Source organism: Rhinopithecus roxellana, chromosome 19 (assembly GCF_007565055.1).
Source record: "Rhinopithecus roxellana isolate Shanxi Qingling chromosome 19, ASM756505v1, whole genome shotgun sequence".
NCBI lineage: Eukaryota > Metazoa > Chordata > Mammalia > Primates > Cercopithecidae > Rhinopithecus > Rhinopithecus roxellana.
The window spans coordinates 24,226,089-24,251,347 of record NC_044567.1 but is presented as its reverse complement, the minus strand read 5'-3'; the positions used below and the strand labels follow the sequence as shown (position 1 = coordinate 24,251,347).

The 25,259-nt window shown below is 44.6% G+C and overlaps 1 pseudogene; it reads left to right on the top strand.

Annotated features, from left to right (window-relative positions):
- LOC104662955 overlaps positions 1–25,259 on the top strand; it is a 151,311-nt pseudogene that overhangs the window by 125,705 nt on the left and 347 nt on the right.

The window sequence follows — 25,259 nt, the reverse complement described above, 5'->3', positions numbered from 1 at the left end:
GAGAACAATTCCAAAGAACACACGTGATAGAGTCACAAATACTTACGTTAGCCCTAGGCAAGCAAAGTTTATGCACTACTTCTTTTGAATGTTCATTCATTTTGGGAATAGTTTAAATTAGTACTTTCATTCAAAGCCCCAAAGGCATTATGTTTTCAGCAAAACTAATAATCACTTCCTGATGACACTAACTGACTTATGTATGTTTTTCTTCTTATCTTGTCATTTGAGAGAAGGAAGTCATAAAACTGAGCATCTGGTTTCAGTATTAGGCTTCAAAGATAGAGATATTACTTATATTGCAGAGAGCTACTACGTTGACATCCTTTTGCTTTTTAAATTTATCACCTAAACCTAGTTGCACTGTGTAAGCTGTGAAACCCCCAATAGGAGGGGGTAGGCTTCTCTAACGGATGCTACTTCCTTGATGTGCTCATTGAGTCTTGAAATCTTGTTTGCAAAAGTAATATTAAGCTTGTTTAGGTACCCTTCTTTAACGAAGGGATGCTTTTTTTCATATAAGTGCTTTTTAAAATTTTTCTAAACTTGGCCGGGCGCGGTGGCTCAAGCCTGTAATCCCAGCACTTTGGGAGGCCGAGACGGGCGGATCACGAGGTCAGGAGATCGAGACCATCCTGGCTAACACGGTGAAACCCCGTCTCTACTAAAAATACAAAAAACTAGCCGGGCGAGGTGGCGGCGCCTGTAGTCCCAGCTACTCGGGAGGCTGAGGCAGGAGAATGGCATGAACCCGGGAGGCGGAGCTTGCAGTGAGCTGAGATCTGGCCACTGCACTCCAGCCTGGGTGACAGAGCGAGACTCCGTCTCAAAAAAAAAAAAAAAATTTTTTTTTCTAAACTTTTAGGTTCAGGGGCACATGTGCAGGTTTGTTATATAGGGAAACTCATGTCACAGGGGTTTGTTGTACAGATTATTTCATCCCCCAGGTACTAGGCCTAGCACCCAATAGTTTTTGTCTGTTTTTTTTGTTTGTTCCTTTGTTTGTTTCGAGACGGAGTCTTGTTCTGTTGCCCAGGCTGAAGTGCAGTGACGTGATCTTGGCTCACGGTAACCTCCGCCTCCCAGGTTGAAGCAATTCTTCTGCCTCAGCCTCCCAAAGTGCTGGGATTACAGGCACCCACCACCACACCTGGCTACTTTTTGTATTCTTAGTAGAGTCGGAGTTTCACCATGTTGGCCAGGCTGGTCTCAAACTCTTGACTTCATGATCTGCCCACCTTGACCTCCCAAAGTGCTGGGATTACAGGCGTGAGCCACCACGCCCGGCCCAATAGTTATTTTTTTAATACTCTCCCACCCTCCACCCTCAAATAGGCCCCAGTGTCTGCTGTTCCCCTCTTTGTGTTCATGTGAACAAAGAAATTCTTAATACCACAACATCCGTAAGATATCAAAAATATTAGTTGAGAATCACTGGGCCTAATGCAATGGAATGAATTATTATCTATATTACCAGGTAGTTCACATAAATACGCATATTAGGACTCTTTTTTTTTTTTTGAGACAGAGTCTTGCTCTGTTGCCAGCCTAGAGTGCAGTGGCATGATCACGGCTCACTGAAATCTCTGCCTCCTGGGTTCAAGTGATTCTCCTGCCTCAGCCTCTCGAGTAGCTGAGATTACAGATGTGTGTCATCACGCCCAGCTAATTTTTGTATTTTTAGTAGAGACAGGATTTCACTGTGTTGGCCAGGGTGGTCTTGAACTCCTGACTTCATGTTATCCACCCACCTCAGCTTCCCAAAGTGTTGGGATTATAGGCGCGACCCACTGCACCCAGCCAAATATGTTTTAATGATAAACAAAGTATGAGGGAAATATAGGTAATAGAAAAAATAATTTTAAATTGGTCTAGTAATTTTTAATTTATTAAAAGGATTGAAAAATAAGACAATATCATTTCAAAAAGTTCTTTCTCTAAGATGAAATGTGCAAATATCTAACAATTTTGATTTTGCTTCCTAATTGTTAATTAGTGATTTTGGTTTGGGCACTTTCTATTCAGAAAAATATTTAAATAGTAGTAAATATATTTGCATAAAATTGATTTTAAAAAGCAATTCAAACTTGATTAGTATGTAAATTCAGTACAATACAAATATATTCATGTAGAATTTATCGAATAAATCTCTTACTGTGATAGAAAACCAGTTGTATTTATTTACGTTAAAACTGAACTAATTGGTTCATAAAATATTGATATGAGAAAAGTGAAAAAAAATTTTTTTTTTGATGGGGTGTCTCTGTCACCCAGGCTGGAGTGCAGTGGCACCATGTCAGCTCACTGTAACCTCCATCTCCTGGGTTCCAGCAATTCTCCTGCCTCAGCAACCCGAGTAGCTGGGATTACAGGCACCCACCACCATGCCTGGCTAATTTTTATATTTTTAGTAGAGATGGGGGTTTCACCATGTTGGCCAGGCTGGTCTTGAACTCCTGACCTCAGGTGATCTGCCTGCCTCGGCCTCCCAGAGTGCTAGGATTACAGGTGTGAGCCACCGTGCCTGGCCAAAAAGTGAAATTATTTATAATCCTACCGCCAAAAGAAAACAATTTTGTTATATGTTTTTAATTTGATTTTTTGTAATATTTTGGCAGGACAGTAACCAAAAATGACACCGATTTTTTTTCATTTATTACCAACTTTAATTACATGACACCAAATGCAAAATGAAACAAATTATTCCTAATGCAGTTGTCCTATAAATATATTTTTTTCTATGTAGAATGTATCTGGAATACAAACTTGAAGATACCCATTCAAATGATATGAATAGCATACCTGTTATTAAAGCTGTATGAATAGCCTGTTCCATTTGGGGAGAACATACAAGAGCAGTGATTTAAAATCCCAGCCCAGCAATGATTTGCATCATTGTCTTCAACTAATCAAAAAAAAGGAAATGTAACCAGAGTTTATCAGTGCTCTTGACAACCCTAGGTAGTAATTGGTTAGCTCCTTTTTCAGGCTTATTTGCTGTTGCTTTTTGTTGAATGATTCCAATAGTAAATAAAGCTTTTAATAATTTTGTAGAAAAAAATTATGTAGCAAGCCTTTTCAAGATTTGCTACAAAAAATTGGCAGTTAAGTTTTAGTCTGATTATATCCCCCAGCCATCAATCAGAAGGATGAACCAGTGTTTTCAAATGTATGTTTTAGGAATCCAGTTAAAATTAGTCATTTGGTAGTTTATTTTTTTATCTTATCTTTTTTTTTTTTTTTTTTGAGATGGAGTTTTGCTCTTGTTGCCCAGGCTGGAGTGCAATGGCATGATCTTGGCTCACCGCAACCTCCACCTTCTGGGAGAACTCTCCTGCCTCAGCCTCCCGAGAAGCTCGGATTACAGGCATATGCCGCCACGCCCGGCTAATTTTGTATTTTTAGTAGAAATGGGGTTTCTTCATGTTGGTCAGGCTGGTCTCGAACTCAGGTGATCTGCCTGCCTTAGCCTTCCAAAGCGCTGGGATTACAGGTGTGAGCCACCATGCCAGCCTTATTTTATTTTATTTTTTTATGTGACATTTGATGCATATGAAAGAATACAAGTGATGTGTGAATGTAAAATGTAATAAAATGAGTCCCTGTTCCCTGCCACCCAGTCTAAGAACTAGAACATTACTTTTGCCTTTGTACCTTGTTCTTCTCCCTATCCCACTCTTCTATCCCCCTTCCCAAGAGGTATCCACTATCCTGAATTTTGAGTATTTCACTCTTGCTCTGTGTGTGTGTGTGTGTGTGTGTGTGTGTGTGTGTGTGTGTGTGTGTGAGAGAGAGAGAGAGAGAGAGAGAGAGAGAAGTTCCTGCTCTGTCTCTCAGGTCAGAGTGCAGTGGTGTAATCTCAGCTCACTACAACCTCCATCTCCTGGGTTCAAGCAATTATCTTGCCTCATTCTCCTTAGTAGCTGGAATTACAGGTTTGTGCCACCACGCCCAGCTAATTTTTGTATTTTTAGTAGGGAGGGGGTTTCACCATGTTGAGCAGGCTGGTCTCAAACTCCTGACCTCAAGTGATCCGCCTGCCTGGGCCTCCAAAAGTGCTGGGATTACAGGCGTGAGCCACCGTGCCCAACCCTTTTAGGGTCTTAATTTTTGGCATTGGTGATGTTTTATCATAATATGTCTAGGTGTGGAGTTCTGTGTCATTCTTGATATGTGCTGTGCTTTCTCTATCCATGGATTCATCTTTAATCAGGTCAGCAAATTTTTTCTTTGGAGATGGAGTCTCACTCTGTCACCCAGGCTGGAGTGCAGTGGCATGATCTCAGCTCACTGCAACCTCTGCCTCCTGGCTTCAATCAATTCTCTTGCCTTAGCCTCCTTAGTAGCTGGGATTACAGGTGTCCGCCACCACATCCAGCTAATTTTTGTATTTTTAGTAGAGACGGAGTTTCACCATGTTGGTCAGGCTCATCTTAAGCTCCTGACCTTAGGTGGTCCAACTTTCTCAGCCTCCCAAAGAGCTGGGATTATAGGCGTGAGCCACTGCACCTGGCCTCAGGAAAATTTTTGAACTGATACTTCTCAATATTGCATTTTTCCTATCTATTCTTTCCCTCTGGAACTGTAATTAGACATATGTTAAATTTTGTTCTGCTTTCCATGCCTTTTAACTCTCGGTGCTGCATTTTGGGTGATTTCCTCAGAAATAGCTTCCAGGTCACTAATTCTGTCTTTAGCTATTTTTATTCTATTTTTAACACATTCACTGAGTTGCTAATTTCAAAATCTATATATATGGAGCCTAAAAGTTCTATTTGGTTCTTTTTCTAATTTTTCTGGTCATTTTAATAGTTCCTTGCTTCTTTCTCTATTTCATTGCATATTTTGTTTCTTTAAGTTGTTCGTAAAAGCTTACTTAATAATCTGTGTATGACAGTTCTGATTCCAATTCTTCAGTTCTTACAGATATAAATTTATTGTTTGTTGTTTCTATTCATCCTAACTCATGGTGTCTCATGTGCTGGTGATTTTTATTTTTTTATTCCTATTTATTTATTTATTTTTGAGATGGAGTCACCCAGGCTGGAGTGCAATAGCGTGACCTCGGCTCATGGCAACCTCCACCTCCCGGTTTCAAGCAATTCTCCTGCCTCAGCCTCCCAAGTAGCTGTGATTACAGGCATGCGCTATGATGCCCGGCTAATGTTTTTTGTATTTTCAGTAGAGACAGAGTTTCACTATGTTGGCCAGGCTAGTCTCGAACTCCTGACCTCATAATCCACCCTCCTTGGCCTCCCAAAGAGCTAGGATTACAGGTGTGAGCCACTGTGCCCAGCCAGTCATTCCAGTTATTTTTTTTTTTAATTGTGAGCTCATATTTTATTTAACTTAATTGTGGAAACCCCAAGGACATGCATTGAGAGTTGCTTTCCTCCAGAGAGTACTTGCATTTGTTTCTGTAGGAAGCTCTGGGATACAATTGATCAGGGATCTCTGAAGCTCCCTTTGCAGAATCAGGCTCAATAACTCAGGTGTAATTGCCACACCTTGCAGTGCACTTCCAAGCTTAGTCTCCTTGTTCTAGGACTGGTACTGGCCTTTCTGGCTTTTATGCTTATTGTTTCCTGTTCTTATTTGAATTCACTTTTTAAAAAATTTTTGGCCCCTTTCGTGAAACTCCAGAAAAAATTAAAAGTGTATGTTAGTTGTAATTCAAATCAGGATTTAATGTATCATAGCTAATGGGCCCTTAATCCAGCTTTCCAGGTTGCCAAAAATAGATGTTCACACAATATTTCTAGCCAAGTAGCAATTCTTGGATAAAGGTTGTGGAGGATTCTTCCTTTAGTATAATTTTTTTTTTTTTTTTTTTTTTTGAGATGGAGTCTCTCTGTGTTGCCCAGGCTGGAATGCAGTGGCACGATCTCGGCTCACTGCAACCTCCGCCTCCCGGGTTCACACCATTCTCCTGCCTCAGCGCCCCCTCGTAGCTGGGACTACAGGCGTCCACCACCACACCCGGCTAATTTTTGTATTTTTAGTGGAGACGGGGTTTCACCATGTTAGCCAGGATGGTCTCAATCTCCTGACCTCGTGATCCGCCCACCTCACCCTCCCAAAGTGCTGGGATTACCGGCATGAGCCACGGCACCCAGCATAATTTTTTTTTATATACAGAGTCTTGCTCTATCGCCAGGCTAGAGTGCAGTGGCACAATCTCGGCTCACTGCAACCTCCACCTCTGGGTTCAAGAGATTCTCCTGCCTCAGCTTCCTGAGTAGCTGGGACTACAGGTGCATGCCACCACACCCAGCTAAGTTTTGTATTTTTAGTAGAGATGGGGTTTCACCATGTTGGCCAGGATGGTCTCAATCTCCTGACCTCATATCTGCCTGCCTCAGCCTCCCAAAGTGCTGGGATTACAGGTGTGAGCCACTAGGCCTGGCCGCTAAACTCTTTATAAACATTGTCTCATTGGCTCCTTACAACAAACCTATAAGATGGGTATCAATATCCCCATTTGACAGTCGAGAATACTAAACCAAAGTGTCAGATATTGGTGCCATTATTGAGGAACTCCTTATTTTCGCTGTGAAATAATATACAGTTCAGTGGTGATGAAGTGCAGAGGATTCCTCAAGGTGAATTCAGTACTACCATATCTCAATTACCTAGAAGATTTTATTCCAAGTAATGAGCAGTATTTTATAAGGATGCATGCATGTCCCCCCAGGTGCCTGCTATGCTATAGCCTCCACCCTGAAGAAGCAATGTGCTTTTGATAAAAGCAACTTTAGCTATGAAGACTCCATTGCAATTTGTACAGCTGTGTAATCGAAACTACTAAAAGGCAAGTTAATATATTATTCTACTCACAGAATAGCAGTTTGATTCCTATGACTTCTTGGCACATCTGTTTGGGATATAAATCCTAAGCAGACTGAGCAGTCACTTTCTAAATCTTCAAAATGCTTTACTAAGCAAAGTCTTTAGTGTGGTTAAGGGGAGAAAAAAATTAATAGACTCCCAAGTGAGTGGAATAGTCTAGCTCACTGCACAGTGTTTAAGGCAGGTGCAGGCGAGACTGGGGACTTGAAGAAGGTGCACTTTGAGTTAGAGGATGCACACATGCCTACAAGCACCAGAAGGTGAGTCCTCTTGCCAACTAGATAATTAGAGAGGGTCTTTGGGGAATAGGTTGCCCATGTTTACAACGTGTTTAATTTTTCTTATTGGCAAGAGTTCAAATTACAATTAAGTAGGCTTGGTTAGAGATGCCAATTATTACTGGCCCTCCCCATGTCCATTTGGAGTAAAATCCCTACCCACTCAACTTACTGAGTGTGCAGTGGGCCACATGACCATGACTGCAGCTAATTGGTCACCTGGTCCAAGGATGTGGCCTTAAGCTGTATCCAGTGACCTATGCCTCTTGGGCTTTGGTTTAAAAAGTTAAGCAGAAGTTAAATCTTCCCTCTTGGGAACTCACAATAAAGTGTCACAAAGGAAAGCTTTGATTTTGGTATGAGCTGAAACTGGAAAGCCACAGAGCTTCAGGAGCTAGAGTGACTTTTTTTTTTTTTTTTTTTTTTCAGCCAGGGGCAAGAGGAGTAAGCTGAAAAGGCTGGTCCAGAGAGGGTGGTGGTGATTGAATGAGAGATCAAAAAGCCCTGAGAGGGCCAGGTGTGGTGGCTCACGCCTGTAATCCCAGCACTTTGGGAGGCCAAGGTAGGTGGATCACCTGAGCTCAGGAGTTCGAGACCAGCCTGACCAACATGGTAAAATTCTGTCTCTACTAAATTAAAAAAAAAAAAAAATGGCTGGGCATGGTGGCACATGCCTGCAACCTCAGCTACTTGGGAGGCTGAAGCAGGATAATTGCTTGAACCCGGGAGGCGGTGGTTGCAGTGAGCTGAGATTGTGCCATTGCACTCCAGCCTGGGCAACAAGAGCAAAATAAAATTCCATCTAAAAAAAAAAGGCCCGGCCGGGCGCGGTGGCTCAAGCCTGTAATCCCAGCACTTTGGGAGGCCGAGACGGGCGGATCACGAGGTCAGGAGATCGAGACCATCCTGGCTAACACGGTGAAACCCCGTCTCTACTAAAAACTACAAAAAACTAGCCGGGCGACGTGGCGGCGCCTGTAGTCCCAGCTACCCGGGAGGCTGAGACAGGAGAATGGCGTGAACCCGGGAGGCGGAGCTTGCAGTGAGCTGAGATCCGGCCACAGCACTCCAGCCTGGGTGACAGAGGGAGACTCCGTCTCAAAAAAAAAAAAAAAAAAAAAAAAAAGCCCAAGAGAAAGGAGGCAGTGGTTGTTCCCTAGTGCTACTGCTGCAGTTCCAATTCTTTCCAACGCTACGAGGTTCAGTTGACTCAGGGTGTGGTACACATTTGTTTTTCCTATGAACCATCCTTTTGAATTGTCTCTGAGTAATGAGTAACTTGTCTCTAGTAAATTGACTGTCTGTTTCTTGCAACCAAAATAACACAGTGTGGATCAGACTGTGGATCATCAGTATCCTGTCTAATGCTGCTGTGGGTGTTAGTACGTAGACTATATTCCAAAGTCCCCTACTTCTTTCCTGTTTTAGTAGGGCTCTTACATTACAAGTGGCAGAAAGCCACATCAAACTGGTCTACAAAGGGGAATTTATTGGAAGGGCTGGAGTATCTGATGTAACAACCAAGTCTGGAAAAGGACAATTGTATTCCTGGGCCTCAGGAGTAACTACAACCAAGAGCTCAAGCCCTGTTAGGACTCTAGTTCTATCTCTTGTCTCTGCTTCTAAACAGGACTCTAGTTCTATCTCTTGTCTCTGTTTCTCTCTACATATTTTTTATAAGTTTAGTTTGTTGTTGTTTTGCTTTGTCTTTAGAGACAGGGTCTCACTCTATCACCCAGGCTGGAGTGCAGTGGCACTCAGCATAGCTCACTGCAGCCTCCAGCTCCTGGGCTCAAGGGATCCTCCTGCCTCAGCCTTTCGGGCACCTCGGGACTACAGGTGTGCGCCACCATGCCCAGTTTTGAAAATTTCTTTCTTGGCTGGGGGCAGTGGCTCACGCCTGTAATCCCAGTGCTTTGGGACACCACAGCAGGCAGATCACGAGGTCAGGAGTTGGAGACCAGCCTGGTTAACATGGTAAAACCCCATCTCTACTAAAAATACAAAAATTCGGCCGAGTGTGATGGCTCACACCTGTAATCCCAACACTTTGGGAGGCTGAGGTGGGCAGATCACGAGGTCAGGAAATCGAGACCATGGTGAAACCATGGTGAAACCCCGTCTCTACTAAAATACAAAATATTCACCAGGCGTGGTGGCGCACTCCTGTAGTCCCAGCTACTCAGGAGGCTGAGGCAGGGGAATTGCTTGAACCCAGGAGGCAGAGCTTGCAGACAGCTGAGATTGTGCCACTGCACTCCAGCCTGGCGACAGGGCAAGACTCCATCTTCGGGGAAAAAAAAATCTTTCTTCTTCGTACAGACTAACTTCTATATATATGACGATCTTTGAGAGCATCCCAGTGTCCTAAAGAGACTGTATGGCTTAGTAAAGCATAGAACCTGAGTCAGGTTGAGGTGGTTTTAAATCCAAGCTTAGCCATCAACTAACAGGGAACTGTTGACCTGTCAGCTTAACCTTGACTTCTATATAACCGCCCCTCAACACCATGAGCCTTGATTTCCTTTTCTAGAGGATGGAGATTAAAAATAGGTGCCTACCTTCCAGGGTTGCGGTGAAGATTATTTATGATAATGTTTATAAAGCATTTGGCTCAGTATCTGGTATTCAAGTTAGTACTTACGACTTTCCTGCCAAATGCAAAACCTCAAAAGGCTTCTCCTTTGAGAATGAAGATCTTAGTCTATCTTGATACATCAGCAAGTTGCAGGAGGTGAATTGAATTACGAGGGACCCTGCAGAAGTAAGGCATGTCAGGATCTGATAGCAGCTCTCTGAAGTAGCTCCATTAAGCTGTCGCTGGAGGGTGCTAATATGCCTGGGGACATTTTAGCAGGCCCTAGCTCTGAAACTCACCGCTAGGCTAGGCGCACCCACCCATGGCCACCGGAGGGTGCCAGATCCTCAGGATGGGGAGCTGGCCCAGCCACATTCTCAACTGGCCTAGAAGACTGTTCTCGGAGAGCCAGCAGAGCTAGGGTAAGGCAGGAGGACCAATGAAGGAGCAGGTGCCTTACTAGCTTATTGGGGGAGCCATGCCAGGCAGGAACTCTGGAGACCTGGGACAAGAATCTAAGCAAACACAGAGCCTCAGGACATCTCTGGGAACTGTTCTTTTTGTTTGTTTGTTTTTTGTTTTCAGACCGAGTTTCACTCTTATTGCCCAGGCTGGAGTGCAGTGGCATGATCTCAGCTCACTGCAACCTTCGCCTCCTAGGTTCAAGCAATTCTCCTGCCTCAGTCTCCCGGGTAGCTGATTACAGGCATGCGCCACCACTCCTGGCTAATTTTGTATTTTTAGTAGAGACTGGGTTTCGCCATGTTGGTCAGGCTGGTCTCGAACTCCTGACCTCAGGTGATCTGCCCATCTCAGCCTCCCAAAGTGCTGGGATTACAGGCGTGAGCCACCGTGCCCAACTAGAAGCAGGGAAGTGTTAAGACATCAAGACAAGAGTGCTGGGGATATTAGGAACCTGATTTGAGTTGAAGAACCTATGTAGAAGTCAGACATGGCCAAGAAAGTGAGATAAAGGATGGAGCCCAGAGATATGACCCAAGACAAAGGTAGCAGAGGCCAGGGGCCTTTGGCAGGGCATCTGTCCTGCAGGCTGTCATCTGGGAGGGGCCTGCTCAAAGTGTTGAAGCCATTCAGACTAAACTGTACAATTATTTTTTCAGTCCAAAGTAAACTCTACTGATTAACTCCGTTATCCTCTAACATAATAGATATTAAAACACGAAGTCACTTAATATGCAATTATCTAATGAGTAAAAATGATTTGTCACTTATTTAAACTGCAGGTTTTTGTGCACCATCAGAAATTTCCTGATGGTATAAAGTTGTAGAAAAAGAAGCACTACTAGTAAAAGTTCAGAGGTGATTTTAAAAAACATTTATTGGGCTGCAAAAATATAGAAAAGGATAAAGAATAAAACAAAAAAATTATTTCTGCTACCATCAATTTTTTTTTTTTTTTTTTTTTTTTGAGACGGAGTCTGGCTCTGTCGCCCAGGCTGGAGTGCAGTGGCCGGATCTCAGCTCACTGCAAGCTCCGCCTCCCAGGTTTACGCCATTCTCCTGCTTCAGCCTCCCAAGTAGCTGGGACTACAGGCGCCCGCCACCTCACCCGGCTAGTTTTTTTGTATTTTTTAGTAGAGACGGGGCTTCACCGTTTTAGCCAGGATGGTTTCGATCTCCTGACCTCGTGATCCGCCCGTCTCGGCCTCCCAAAGTGCTGGGATTACAGGCTTGAGCCACCGCGCCCGGCCAACCATCAATTTTAATTGGTCTTTTTTTTTTTTAAGAGATGGGGTCTTGTTATGTTGCCCAGGCTGGTCTCAAGGGATCTTCCCGCCTCAGCCTCCTAAAGTGCTGGGATTGCAGGCATGAGCCACTGTGTGCAACCTTTAATTGGTCTTTTAATTTTATTTTAAAAATATAGTTTATGATTTATTCAGTTTGCTATTTTGCCTTTTTTTTTTTTTTTTTTTTTGAGACAGAGTTTTGCTCTTGTTGCCCAGGCTGGAGTCAATGGCACAATCTCGGCTCATTGCAACCTCCACCTCCCTGGTTCAAGCCATTCTCCTGCCTCAGCCTCCCAAGTAGCTGGGATTACAGGGCCTGCCACCACGCCCGGCTAATTTTGTATTTTTAGTAGAGACGGGGTTTCTGTATGTTGGTCAGGCTGGTCTTGAACTCCCGACTTCAGGTGATCCACCTGCCTTGGCCTCCCAAAGTGCTGGGATTACAGGTGTGAGCCCCTGAGCCTGACTCTATGTTGCCTTTTACACCTACCATTGTCTCATAAGTATCTTTATGTAACAAAATTATTTTTAATGACTGCATATGGGAGCCATGAATTTCATCTATATATATCATAAATTACTGTAACGTTTTCACCATTGTTGAATATTTAGGTTGTTTCCAATTCTAAATTACACTATGATAAACACTTCTGTGCATAAAACTACGCTCACATTTCTGATTAGATTTTTTTTTTTTTTTTTTTTTTTTTTTGAGAGGAAGTTTCCCTCTTGTTGCCCAGGCTGGAGTGCAATGGCACAATCTCAGCTCACCACAACCTCTGCCTCCCAGGTTCAAGTGATTCTCTTGCCTCAGCCTCCCAAGTGGCTGGGATTACAGGCACATGTTGCCAAACCTGGCTAATTTTGTAGTTTTAGTAGCAACAGTTTTCTCCATGTTGGTCTGGCTGGTCTCGAACTCCGGACCTTAGGTGATCCACCTGCCTCGGCCTCCCAAAGTGCTGGGATTACAGGTGTGAGCCACTGTGCCCAGCCTCTGATTAGATTCTTAAAATAAAATTAGTAGTTCAAAGAGTCTGAGCATTTTTTTTTTTTTCAGATGCATTCTTGCTCCGTTGCCCAGGTTGCAGTACAGTAGTGTGATCTCAGCTCACTGAAACCTCCACTGCCTGGTTCAAGCAATTCTCCTGCCTCAGACTCCTTAGTAGCTGGGATTATAGGTGTGCACCAACATGCCTGGCTAATTTTTGTACTTTTAGTAGAGACGAGGTTTCTCCATGTTGGTCAGCTTGGTCTTGAACTCCTGACCTCAGGTGATCTGCCTGCCTCGGCCTCCCAAAATGCTGGGATTGCAGGCATGAGCCATTGCGCCCGGCCCATGTCTTACCTATTTTTCTAAACTTGAATCACAGTGCTTTTCTTATGCATTTATTTAAATGCATAAGAAAATATATTTTAAAATCTTTATTTTATTTATTTTATTTTATTTAAAATAAAGACTTTAAAATATATTAACCTTGTTTCATATTAATTATTGGCATTTATTTATTGAGATGGGGTCTTGTTCTGTCACCCAGGCTGGAGTGCAATGGTGCAGTCTCGGCTTATTGCAACCTCTGCCTCCTAGGTTCAAGCGATTCTCCTGCCTCAGCCTCCCAAGTAGCTGGGGTTACAGGCACACACCTCCACGCCCGGCTAATTTTTGTATTTTTAGTAGAGACAGAGTTTCACAGTGTTGGCCAGGCTGGTCTTGAACTTCTGATCTCAAGTGATCTGTGTGCCTCAGCCTCCCAGAGTGCTGGGATTACAGGTGTGAGCTACCACACCCGACCAGCATTTATTTTTATTATGATAACTTGCTGTAGCTAATATATTTCTTTTATGTAGCTGAATTTGTTTATTTTGGCATTTTTTTCTATTGATTTAATTATTACAAGGTTTTTCTTTAAGAGACAAGATGAATATTTATCACATTTTCATCTAGTATTTTAAGATGTTATCTTCTTATATTTAATGCTTTAAATCAGCAGGGTTTCCTTCTGAGGTATATGAGGTAAGAATTACAGTACTCTTATGGAAAGGCAAAGTACTTGTGACAGGGCTCCCTGCTTGTAGAAAAACAGCCACTGGTCTGGGTAAAGAGGCCTCATGGTGTGTCTCCGACTTACTCCTGGGGGACTCTAGCTCTATGCTAGGTGCCTGTGCTAGGCACCGTGAACCTCAGACATTTGGATTTCACTTTTATTTATTGTAGCTACAGGAGGATTTCCAAGAATAGAAATGTTTCCTCTACTCCCTAGTATTTTGAAATAGAAAAGTCACCTGGCCATTTCACTGCCAGGCTTATGAGATAGTACAATCCAAACACTTAAGTGTTCATCTAGGTTTGTCTGAACAGTATCAGGCTCTAATGTTCCAAACACATTACTGCAGGATGCTGGATACCTGGAGATGATGCTTCCAGACCACGAAGGTGGCCATGGTAAATGATAAATGATTCCCACTCTTTTTTGTTTGTTTGTTTGTTTTTGAGAAGGAGTCTCGCTCTGTCGCCCAGGCTGGAGTGCAGTGGTGCGATCTTGGCTCTCTGCAATCTCCGCCTCTCGGGTTCAAGCCATTCTCCTGCCTCAGCCTCCCGAGTAGCTGGGACTACAGGCGCCTGCCACTACGCCTGGCTAATTTTTTTGTATTTTTAGTAGAAACGGGGTTTCACCATGTTAACCAGGATGGCCTCAATCTCCTGACCTCATGATCTGCCCGCCTCGGCCTCCCAAAGTACTGGGATTACAGGTGTGAGCCACTGTGCCCGGCCGATTCTCATTCTTATGCTAGCTAGTTGATATCAACCAGGCTAGCTTCCTCTGCAGAGACTGACTGTTGCCTGAGCCACGGATCACGTATCTTGGGACCATATGACCCCACTGCACTATTAAAGGTGTTGGTTTCAGTGGCGCAGGGCTTTTTGCATCCAGGTAAGTCAAACTTGGGAAAGAGACAAGCAAGTCTTCAACTGCTAGAGTGCTTTATCTAACTCTATAACTGAGGGAAACGTCTTCCTTTTGAGAAGGTAAATTTTGGTGAAAGCAGAAGGCTGTAAGAATCCCAGGAATAGTTCAGTGCCTTTGGTGTACCCTGCTGGGTACAAAGTTTACGGCCATCACCACATGTAGGTAACCATGGGGATCTGTAGCCCATTTCTTGGGATTGGCTTGGAGTGACACTTTGGCCAGTGGTCAAAGAACCTGGCTCCTGGGCTTATGTCAGATTGGGAAAGTATTTCAGGAGATTGTGCAGGTACATATGACTTCCCCAGAGTCACATACAATGCTGTTCCTTAAGTGACTGAGACACTACATAGGCAAAAGGTGATGACATGATTTGGATTTACCAATCTATAAGGCAGTTTTTCTCTCATTTTCCTTCCAAATCTGGGTAAGTTGTAGGCTCCTTGAAGTTTTTATTTTGTAAAGACCTGTGCCAGAAGTTAGAAATCCGAGCAGACAGAGATCTCAGATGGAGGACTCAGAAGTGATAATTCCATAGAGGCAGAAAGCCTCTTTAATCAGCCTCTCCACCTCCCGCATCCCAGGCCTGTACCCTTTCTTTATCACAAAGGGCACTGGGTCTGGGAAGAAGGAGGTGGAGAGGCTGATTAAAACTGTCACAAAAAGGGAGGGGTCAATGACAACTGCTTAAGGTCTCTGCCTCTGCCTCTGCATCTGAAGGGAATATATGGGGAGGGTTGTCACATGGCACCAGATCTACTGTATGGTCCCATTTACATAACAGGGAAGCTGCTTCACTTCTGTGTCTGAAAGCACTTTGCTCCAACTCGTGCTGAGCCAGAATTCTGGAAACAGAGATCATGGGTGAGATAGGGTTTGGTTGGGGGTCAGGGTGAGGGAAAGCACAGGCTATGATGATGGCAGAAATATGGCAAAGGGGAGAGGGAGGGGGGTTTTTCCAGGACAAGCTTGAGTCCTGGGCCTCCAGTGGAAGACAGGAATAGAGAGGCAGCACGCACACTGAGTGTCCCTAGTTTTTACCTATGCTGCAGTGGCCTCAACTCAGGTGGGAGAGAGACCAACTGGACCAGAGAAAGCTGCCTGAGCCCCCTGAGTCCACTGTTGCTTAGATCTCAAGAGTGGAACCCACAAACCTGAGCTCCCCTGGGATGGGAAACATGTCCTAAGGACCAGGCTGCTCCCTGGGCCAAGGATCAGGCTGTCCCATAGCCTGAGGCCCAGATAATCATCGGGGCAGCAGATGGCAGCTCTTTGCACCAGGCATTGATGGATAAAGTAGCCTGCCCTTTCTCAGACAAGCTCTGCCACCCAGTCTGCTAATCATGGAGCAAATAGAAAATGCCTACAAAATTAGCTGGGCATGGTAGTGCAGGTCTGTAATCCCAGCTACTTGGGAGGCTGATGCAGGAGAATCGCTTAAAACCAGGAGGCAAAGGTTGTAGTGAGCTGAGATAACACCATTGCATTCCAGCCCGGGTGACAAGAACAAAACTCCATCTCAGAAAAAAAAAAAAAAGAGAGAGAGAGAGAAAAAAAAAAGAAAATGCCAACTAGTTGAATTGAAACATACTTCACTTCATTTGGCCAACTGGCCATTTCCAGACACATTTTTCTCCATTGTTATTTTTAAACTACCATTGAATCTTAACTCAGTTATTTTAAATGATAACAAAGGAATGGCATTGCAATTTGCCTGTTTTCCTAAAAATCTTTCTATTAATATAAATGAATATATTTATTTCCCAAAATAAATGAGACAAAACCACAGTTACCACTGAATGCAGCCAACATATTTATCATGTCATCAGAGTAAATTGCATGATGCAGAGCTAGGAATTCGTAACCTGTTCCTGGAATAATATTTACATTAACCTTCCTTCTACCCACCCATCTTTGCCTTCTCAGGTTAAAAAAAAAATAAAAAAAATAAAAAAATTGTTTTTAGAGATGAGGCCTCACTCTGTTGTTCAGGCTGGACTGCAGTGGTGTGATCATAGCTCACTGTAACTTCAAATTCTTGGGCTCAACCCATCCTCTCACCTCAGCCTCCCAAGTAGCCAGGACTATAGGCACATACCACCATGCCCAGCTAATTTTTTTTTTTTTTTTTTTTTTTTTTTTTTTTTTTTTTGAGACAGAGTCTTGCTCTATCATGCAGGCTGGAGTGCAGTAGCATGATTTCAGCACACTGCAACTTCCACCTCCCAGGTTCAAGCAATTCTCCTGCCTCGGCCTCCCAAGCACCTGGGATCACAGGCATGAGTCACCATGCCCTGCTAATGTTTTGTATTTTTAGTGGAGACGGGGTTTCACCATGTTGGCTAAGCTGGTCTTGAACTCCTGGTCTCAAGTGATTTGCCTGCCTCGGCCTCCCAAAGTGCTGGGATTACAGGCGTGAGCCACTGTGCCTGGCTAAAAGGGTTTTATTGTTTGCTTGTTTTTTGGTTTTTAAGTTTGAACTTGACATTGTGAACATATCAGGTAAAAGTTGAGCTCATCACATCTGAATGATGTGAACTGTCATTTTTGTATCTGAAGATGATATGCCGTAACTATTCCTTCTGCTGATTTAGGCTTTGAGTTGCTTTACAAATTGTACTGGCAGATTTTCCTTGATCTATCGACCTTCTGCCATCAGAGTCTGTATTAGAGTTCCTCAATCCTATAAAACAGAAACAGACTGGATGACTTGAGTAGGAGAGAATTGTTTTGGGGGGATAATAGGTAGCAGATGGGACTCATGGGAAAGCTGGAGAGTCTGCTTGGAGGACAGGAAGCCGGGTAACTCTAGTTAAGGTGGCCAGGGTCACAGTGCTGGAACAATAGGTGCCAACCAGCTTTTAGTGTCTAGGTCATGCTATTCAAGATTCAAATCTTTTTTTTTTTTTTTTTTTTTTTTTTTAGACAACGCCTCACTTTGTCACCCAGGGTGGAGTGCAGTGGCATGATCTCGGTTTACTGCAACCTCAACCACCTCCTGAGCTTAAAGCGATCCTCTCACCTCAGCACCACAGGTAGCTGGGACTACAGGTGCACGCCACCAGGCCCAGCTAATTTTTTTGTATTTTTTTTGTACAGACAGGGTTTTGCCATGTTGCTCAGGCTGGTCTTGAAGTCCTGTGCTCAAACAGTCCATCAGCCTTGGCCTCCCGAAGTGCTAGGATTACAGGTGTGAGCCACCATGCCCAGCCTCAAGATTCAAATCTAAGGAGACAATCTGTTCAGCTCGCTCCCTGGCTAGGAAAGAACAAGGCAGTTTGATTTCTAGTCGCATCCAGACTGTACACCATAGAGGAAAGGTATTGTCCCAATCAGAGTGCTTTACCAGAATAAGCCCTGTGTGGCCGGGCGCGGTGGCTCAAGCCTGTAATCCCAGCACTTTGGGAGGCCGAGACGGGCGGATCACGAGGTCAGGAGATCGAGACCATCCTGGCTAACACAGTGAAACCTCGTCTCTACTGAAAATACAAAAAACTAGCCGGGCGAGGTGGCGGGCGCCTGTAGTCCCAGCTACTCGGGAGGCTGAGGCAGGAGAATGGCGTGAACCCGGGAGGCAGAGCTTGCAGTGAGCTGAGATCCGGCCACTGTACTCCAGCCCGGGCAACAGAGCCAGACTCTGTCTCAAAAAAAAAAAAAAAAAAAAAAAAAAGCCCTGTGTGGCACTAGGGCTTGAAGCCTGAACTGCCCAAAGTGGCTCTAGTCCTGAGTGTCCCAGGGACTCATGCTGTCCTTCAATGGCTTCTGCAACTCTCCCAGCCTCTAATCTTGAATCCTCGCTACTTCTCCAGGCCAACAGGACCACCACATGTCATTGTCCTCTATCACTGAGGCTGGAGCTCTGGATATAGTAAGAAAGTTTCCTACAGTTACAATCTTCATAGCCAACAGAAAAGATGTTTTGTCTATGAAGAAATCATAGTTTTTAGGCCCCCAGAATGTCATGTGGATCTTTCAGATTTCAGTTCTCCACCTGAACTCTCTAAGTGAGAATATTTGAATATCTGTATCATACTCAGAGATACTTGTCCTTGCCAACGACACCAGTGTTCTAACCTTAGGGACTTTTTTTTTTTTTTTTTTTTTTTTTTAGCCAGAGCCTGGCTCTGTCACCAGGCTAGAGTGCAGTGGTATGATCTGGGCTCACTGCAACCTCTGCCTCCTGGGCTCAAGCTATTCTCATGCCTCAGCTTCTCAAGTAGCTGGGATTACAGGTGGGCACCACCATGCCTGGCTAATTTTTGTATTTTTAGTAGACACGGGGTTTCACCATGTTGGCCATGCTGGTCTCGAACTCCTGGCGTTGTGAATCCTGACCTCAAGTGATCCACCCACCTCGGCCAACAAAGCACTGGGATTACACGCGTGAGCCACCATGCCTGACCTCCTTAGGGACATTTCTCATCTCCTTTCAGTCAACATCAGGTGACTTCTCCACTTGATTATGCGAGGCCCTGTTCAAAAGCTGTCCCTTTCCAGTGTCTCAGGGATTTTACTAGTCCCAAAATTTTCCAGACCATTTTCCTCATGAAATGAAGACTCCCGCTCATCTATGACATTCCAGAAACATCCAAATTGAGTTCCTAATGCGACAGAGTTTATGTGTTGGCTTGGGATAGGGTGCACAAGGCATGTTTTGCATAAGAGTCTCTTTGTTGTGTTTAAAAGGCTAAACTTAGATCACAGGCCAGGGTACATGGTAGGGGTCGGGGTCAGCTCAGTGAAGATGAATTGCTTGAAACTTCAGCTTGAATTCTGTAGCAACAGAAAGCAACTAACTTGCCTTCCTGCTGCTTATGGTGCCAGCGCTTATGGTGCCATTCTGATAAGAATCAGCACAGTGGGAGTAAGGTCAAGAGTCCAGAGGACTCACAGGGCTGAGGAATATGTGTTACCGGCATTAAATCTCGAAATGCACTTTCCCACAGAAACGCTTTTATAAATAGTGGTCAGAATCTTTAGTATTATGAGTACAATATTTCAGGTACCTTATGGTTCTGTGAGCTTTTGTGGGCTGGCCTTGGGGCAGAGCCACCATTTGTAATATCGTTTCTATAGGAAAACTCATTCCCAGTTCCAGACAACAGACCAACAAATAAACTAATAAGCTGGGGATTGCCTATTTTGAAGATTTTCGCCGGTGAACACAATAGATTCACAGGCTTTTACAGTCAGTCAAACTGAGCTTATAGCCTTGTGGTCCAAGATGTTGGCCCTGAGCCCAGAAGCCCTCTGCTGCCCGTTTGTCCTCTCTCTGCTGAACACTTTGATTTAATTCCCCTAAATCCCTGGAGTCCATTAACCACTGCTGTCTCTATCCCCAGGTCCGCCTGCAGGCATCTTGCTAAGGCAAAAATTGAGTACCTCTCATTCTAAGCTTTGTCATTGAAATGTTTCAGGATTACAAAACGTTTATACCAGGTGTGGTGGCTCAGGCCTGTCATCCCAGCACTTTGGGAAGCCCAGGCAGGTGGATTACTTGAGGTCAGGAGTTTGAGACCAGCCTGGGCAACATAACGAAACCCCATCTCTACTAAAAAAAATATAAAAATTAGCTGGGCTTGGTGGCACACACCTGTAATCCCAGCTACTCAGGAGGCTGGGGCAGGAGAATCACCTGTACCCAGGAGATGGACGTTGCAATGAGCAGAGATCACGCCATTGCACTCCAACCTGGGCGACAGGGTGAGAATCCATTTCAAAAAAAAAAAAGAGAGAAAGAGAGATTTAAGGAATCACGAATGTGTATGTACCCACCTTAGAAATAAAAGATCACCCATACAGTTGAAGCTCCCATAGTCTGTGCCTGCTCTTGTGTCATCTCCCTACTATTCCAGAAGTAATTCCTTTCCTGAAATCAGGTATTATCATGGCCATGTAACTTCTCAGCCACTCTGTTCACTTAACCTAGGCTTCCCTTCTGCTAGAATGGTAGATGTGTTGAAGGTGGGAAAAGAATCAGTCTGGAGAATATGGACCAGGTTATCCTGGCCCTAACCCAAGTGTTCAGGGATGGGGACTCAGCCTATATTATAGAGATGTCATTTTAGGAAGTGGAGAAAACATTCGATATGCCTCAGACCCATATTCTAGGAGGATCCTGGGAAGGCAGGCCAGGAAGAATTGGGACAGCATATCTCTCAAGCTGGGTTTCTTTAGCCCAGCAAAAGGTCTATGTCTGGCAAGACCAGGAAATCAGTAATCAGATAAAAGGGTGGGCAAGAATGGGAAAGTCTTGCCAGAGAGGGTACCTCTGAGTCCAACATTTCTAGACCACAGGAACAGGACAATAAGAAATCGAAGTCCATTCACTCACTCAGTCATTCGTTCAGTCAGTCATTCAAATCCATCCCTGCCTAGGTCACAAGCAATGTGCTAGACATTACAGGGGAGGACTGTAAATAAGAACAAGAAATGATGCCTGCTCTTGAAACTCATAGATTAGAACACAAGAGAGACACACAAAAATATTACAATATAATATGGTAAGTTAGAACATGGTGGGGGCTTCACAGGGCTCAGTGGAGTAGACTGGGTCAGCATCCAACCCGCACAGTGGGTGTTTAAGAAATAATCCAGGGTGCAGCTTCTTAGGGAGGTAGCAGAAGGCTTGGTGGCACAGTGAAGCTCTAAGAGATGTTCTGGGGCAAAGAAAAGGGATGAGGCAAAGAAAGTCAGAAATTCAAATTCAGCCAGGCTCACGCCTGTAATTCCAATACTCTGAGAAGCCATGGTGGGAAGATTGCTTGAAGCCAGGAGATCCAGACCAGCCTGGGCAACACAGTGAGACTCCCATCGCTATAAAATTTTTTTAAAAAAAATTAGTCATGTGTGGTAGTGCCCCTGTACATCCAGCTACCCGGGAGTGTGAGGCGGGAGGATTGATTGAGTTCAGGAGTTTTAAGACTGCACTGAGCTATGATTGCATCACTGCACTCCAGCCTGGGCAACAGGGCAAGACTCTGCCCCTCCCCCTCATTCTCCCCCACCACACACACACAAAGGAAAGACTCGAATTCAAGGGGTGAAGATGAATCAAGGAGCAGACAGATATTTGGAATAGAATAGGGGCTGGACAAACAGGACAAATATCATCGTGTGCTTGTAGGTCCTCCTGTACCTACCATTGTAGATACCACCTTCCTGATACCACCACTTGGAACCCACAGACCACTCTAATCCCCATACTTCTCTGTACGTCTGTTTCTCTCTACTTCCCCAGACATTCTATTAATATTTGTGTCCTATTGAACCCCTGTCTGTTGGTGAATTCTCCTACTTCGTTAACTTCTTCACAGAACTATCTAAAGTGGACACCTTTTTGGAGTGCCTTCCCAGCTCATTAGGACCATCATAGCATCTTCTCACCCGTAATGATAGGCCTGTGGCTACCATCTTGTGCAAGTGTCCAAGATACCCAACTCCCTCAACCCATCACTCACTACTGTCCACAGATAGCTGGAGCTGGTTTCTGTTACATGCAACCAGAGACCCTGCAAACTCCCTCACCTTCCAGCCTGAACTGAAACCTGGCTTTCCCCTAAGGTTACCACTTCCCCTGTACTTCTTTCGAGTAGAAGCTATTTATTCTTTCATGCCCCCAATACAGGGAGGCACTAGCAACAACATTCTTCCAGTTCCCTAAGACCCTTCTAACAATTTCTCCCCTATGAAAAACCTCTGCCCCACTGAAGTCCATGACATCCAACTCATCAACTTCTCTCCTTTCATCTCTGTCATCCATCAACCATATTTCTTAAATACCTGTCTCACTTCTTCTTCCTGGGCAGAAGGGAGATTTTGCTGACTTTGTGGGCCACCCACTCAATGACCCAGCTTCTTAGTTTCCTGACCTTTCATACTCAGCGTCTACACTTCCAGTTCTCTTCAGTGGACTCCTACGGCCACACCCTGGACTTTGTCACTACCAGAACAGTTCCACCCTGCAAATCTTAAACTCTTTATCACTGTAACTATTCATCCAGCTCTTTCCCCTGACACCATCTGATGGGTTGAGGCCTCTACAAATTTTCTTTTCTTTTTTGAGACAGACTCTTATTCTTTTACCCATGCTGGGGTGCAGTGGCATGATCATGGCTCACTGTAGCCTCAGACTCACGGGCTCAAGCATCCTTCTGCCTCAGCCTCCCAAGTAGCTGGTATTACACGTATAGCTAATTAAAATTTTCTCTTTTTTCTTTTTTTTTTTTTTTTTTTGAGACGGAGTCTCGCTCTGTCGCCCAGGCTGGAGTGCAGTGGCCAGATCTCAGCTCACTGCAAGCTCCGCCTCCCGGGTTTACGCCATTCTCCTGCCTCAGCCTCCCGAGTAGCTAGGACTACAGGTGCCCGCCACCGCGCCCGGCTAGTATTTTTGTATTTTTTTAGTAGAGATGGGGTTTCACCGTGTTAGCCAGGATGGTTTCGATCTCCTGACCTCATGATTCACCCGTCTCGGCCTCCCAAAGTGCTGGGATTACAGGCTTGAGCCACCGCGCCCAGCCTCTTTTTTCTTTTTGTAGAGACGGGGTCTTGTCATGTTGTCTAGGCTAGTCTCAAACTCCTGGGATCAAGCAATCCTCTCCCCTTGGCTTCCCAAAGTGCTGGGACTACAGTCCTGAGCCACTATGCCTGGCTGCCTCTACAGATTTTTAGGTGTGTTCTCAGCCTGTTGAATAAACCTTTTTACTTTTTACCTATCAGCATTTCCTTCCCTTTCATCCCTTAGCCATCACTGCAAACTTTCGGTACCCTTCCCAAGCTCCATACAATCAAATAAAACTGCGCTATTGTTCTCTTCATCTAGTAACTTAATTATTAATATTATTCAGCAAACATTTATTACACATCCACTATGTGCTGGGTACCATGGCTACAATGACACAGGTTTGCCAGTGAGGAGCTCACAGCTTAGGAAGGAGGCGGCTATGATAAGACCTAGAGTTGGGGCCGGGAGGTAGAAAGGGATGTTTCATGAAGAAGAAACAACATGAGCAAAACTCTAAGACAGAATTGAGTGTGGCTTGAGGAATTGAAACAAAAAGACCTGTATGGTTGGAGACAGATGCTAGATAGTGGAACAAGGTGAGGCTGAGTGAGGGGAGAGACAGAAGATCTGCATTTTTGGCGGTGTGTTTTGCTGTAATAAAATCTGCATTTTGATTTTTTTTTTTTTTGAGACAGAGTCTCGCTCTGTCACCCAAGCTGGAGTGCAGTGGCCGGATCTCAGCTCACTGCAATCTCCGCCTCCCGGGTTCACGCCATTCTCCTGCCTCAGCCTCCCAAGTAGCTGGGACTACAGGAGCCCGCCACCTCGCCCGGCTAGTTTTTTGTACTTTTTAGTAGAGATGGGGTTTCACCGTGTTAGCCAGGATGGTCTCGATCTCCTGACCTCGTGATCCGCCCGTCTCGGCCTCCCAAAGTGCTGGGATTACAGGCTTGAGCCACCGCGCCTGGCCAGATTTTTTTTTTTTTTTTTTTGAGATGGAGTCTCATTCTGTTGTCCAGGCTGGAGTGCAGTGGTGCAATCATGGCTCACTGCATCCTCGAACTCCTGGGCTCAAGCAATCCTCCCACCTCAGCCTCCTGAGTAGCTAGGACTACAGGTGCACACCACCACACCGCCACACCTGGTTAACTTTTTAATTTTTTTGTAGAGATGGGGTCTCGCTGTATTGCCCAGACTGGCCTCAAGTGATCCTTCTGCCTTGGCCTCCCAAAGCGCTGGGATTATAGGCATGAGCCACCGCACCCGGCCACAGGATCCACTTTTTGAAACAATCACTGGCAAGGGATGACGCACGAGGGATTTTTAGGGCAGTGAAACTATTCTGTATGATACTGCAATGGTGGATACATGTCATACATTTACTATACAACAGGAGAGTAAACCATAATGTAAACTTTGGTTCATAACAACAGTCTTTGGTTAATAATAAGTATCAATATTGGTTTATCAGTTGTAAGAAATGTACCACACTAATTCAAGATGCCACTCACAGGGGGAACTGTGAGTGGCATAGAAAGTAGGTATAAATGAACTCCCTGTACTATGTGCTCAGTTTTCTGTAAACCTATGAAACTCCTCTAAGAAGAGAGTTCATTAATTAACAATAAAAAAATAGGCTGGGCGTGGTGGCTCACGCCTATAATCCCAGCACTTTGGGAGGCTGACACAGGCGGATCATGAGGTCAGGAGATCAAGACCATCCTGGCTAACACGGTGAAACCCGGTCTCTACTAAAAATACAAAAAAATTAGCCAGGCGTGGTGGTGGGCCCCTGTAATCCCAGCTACTCAGGAGGCTGAGGCAGGAGAATAGTGTGAACCTGGAAGGCAGAGCTTGCAGTGAGCTGAGATCATGCCACTGCATTCCAGCCTGGGTGACAGAGCGAGACTCTGTCTCAAAAAAATAAAATAAATAAATAAGGCTGTAGAGGGAAGATCATCAGCTGCTGTGAGAAAAGTAAATTGCAGGCAGTGGAAATGTGGGCAGACCATTAGAACACTGTCCCAGAAGCCCCGGCAAGAGAAGATGATAGTGAGCCCAGTTCTGAAGAAAAAGAAGTGGATAGAAGGCAGTATTGACAAGACTTGGTGATAGACTGGATGTGGGCAGGGATCAAGGGCCACTGAGGCTTCTGGCTTGCCCAACTCCATGATTAAATGATACCATTCACCAGTCATTGTCCTAGGACAACTTTATCAACACCCTCGCTACATGCTGACGACCTGTTGAACATATGGATTCTCAGCATGTGTGTAAATGTGATGCTCACACAAAAGACATTTCAGCTCTGATCAAGATCATTTCCTGCCAGATCTCATT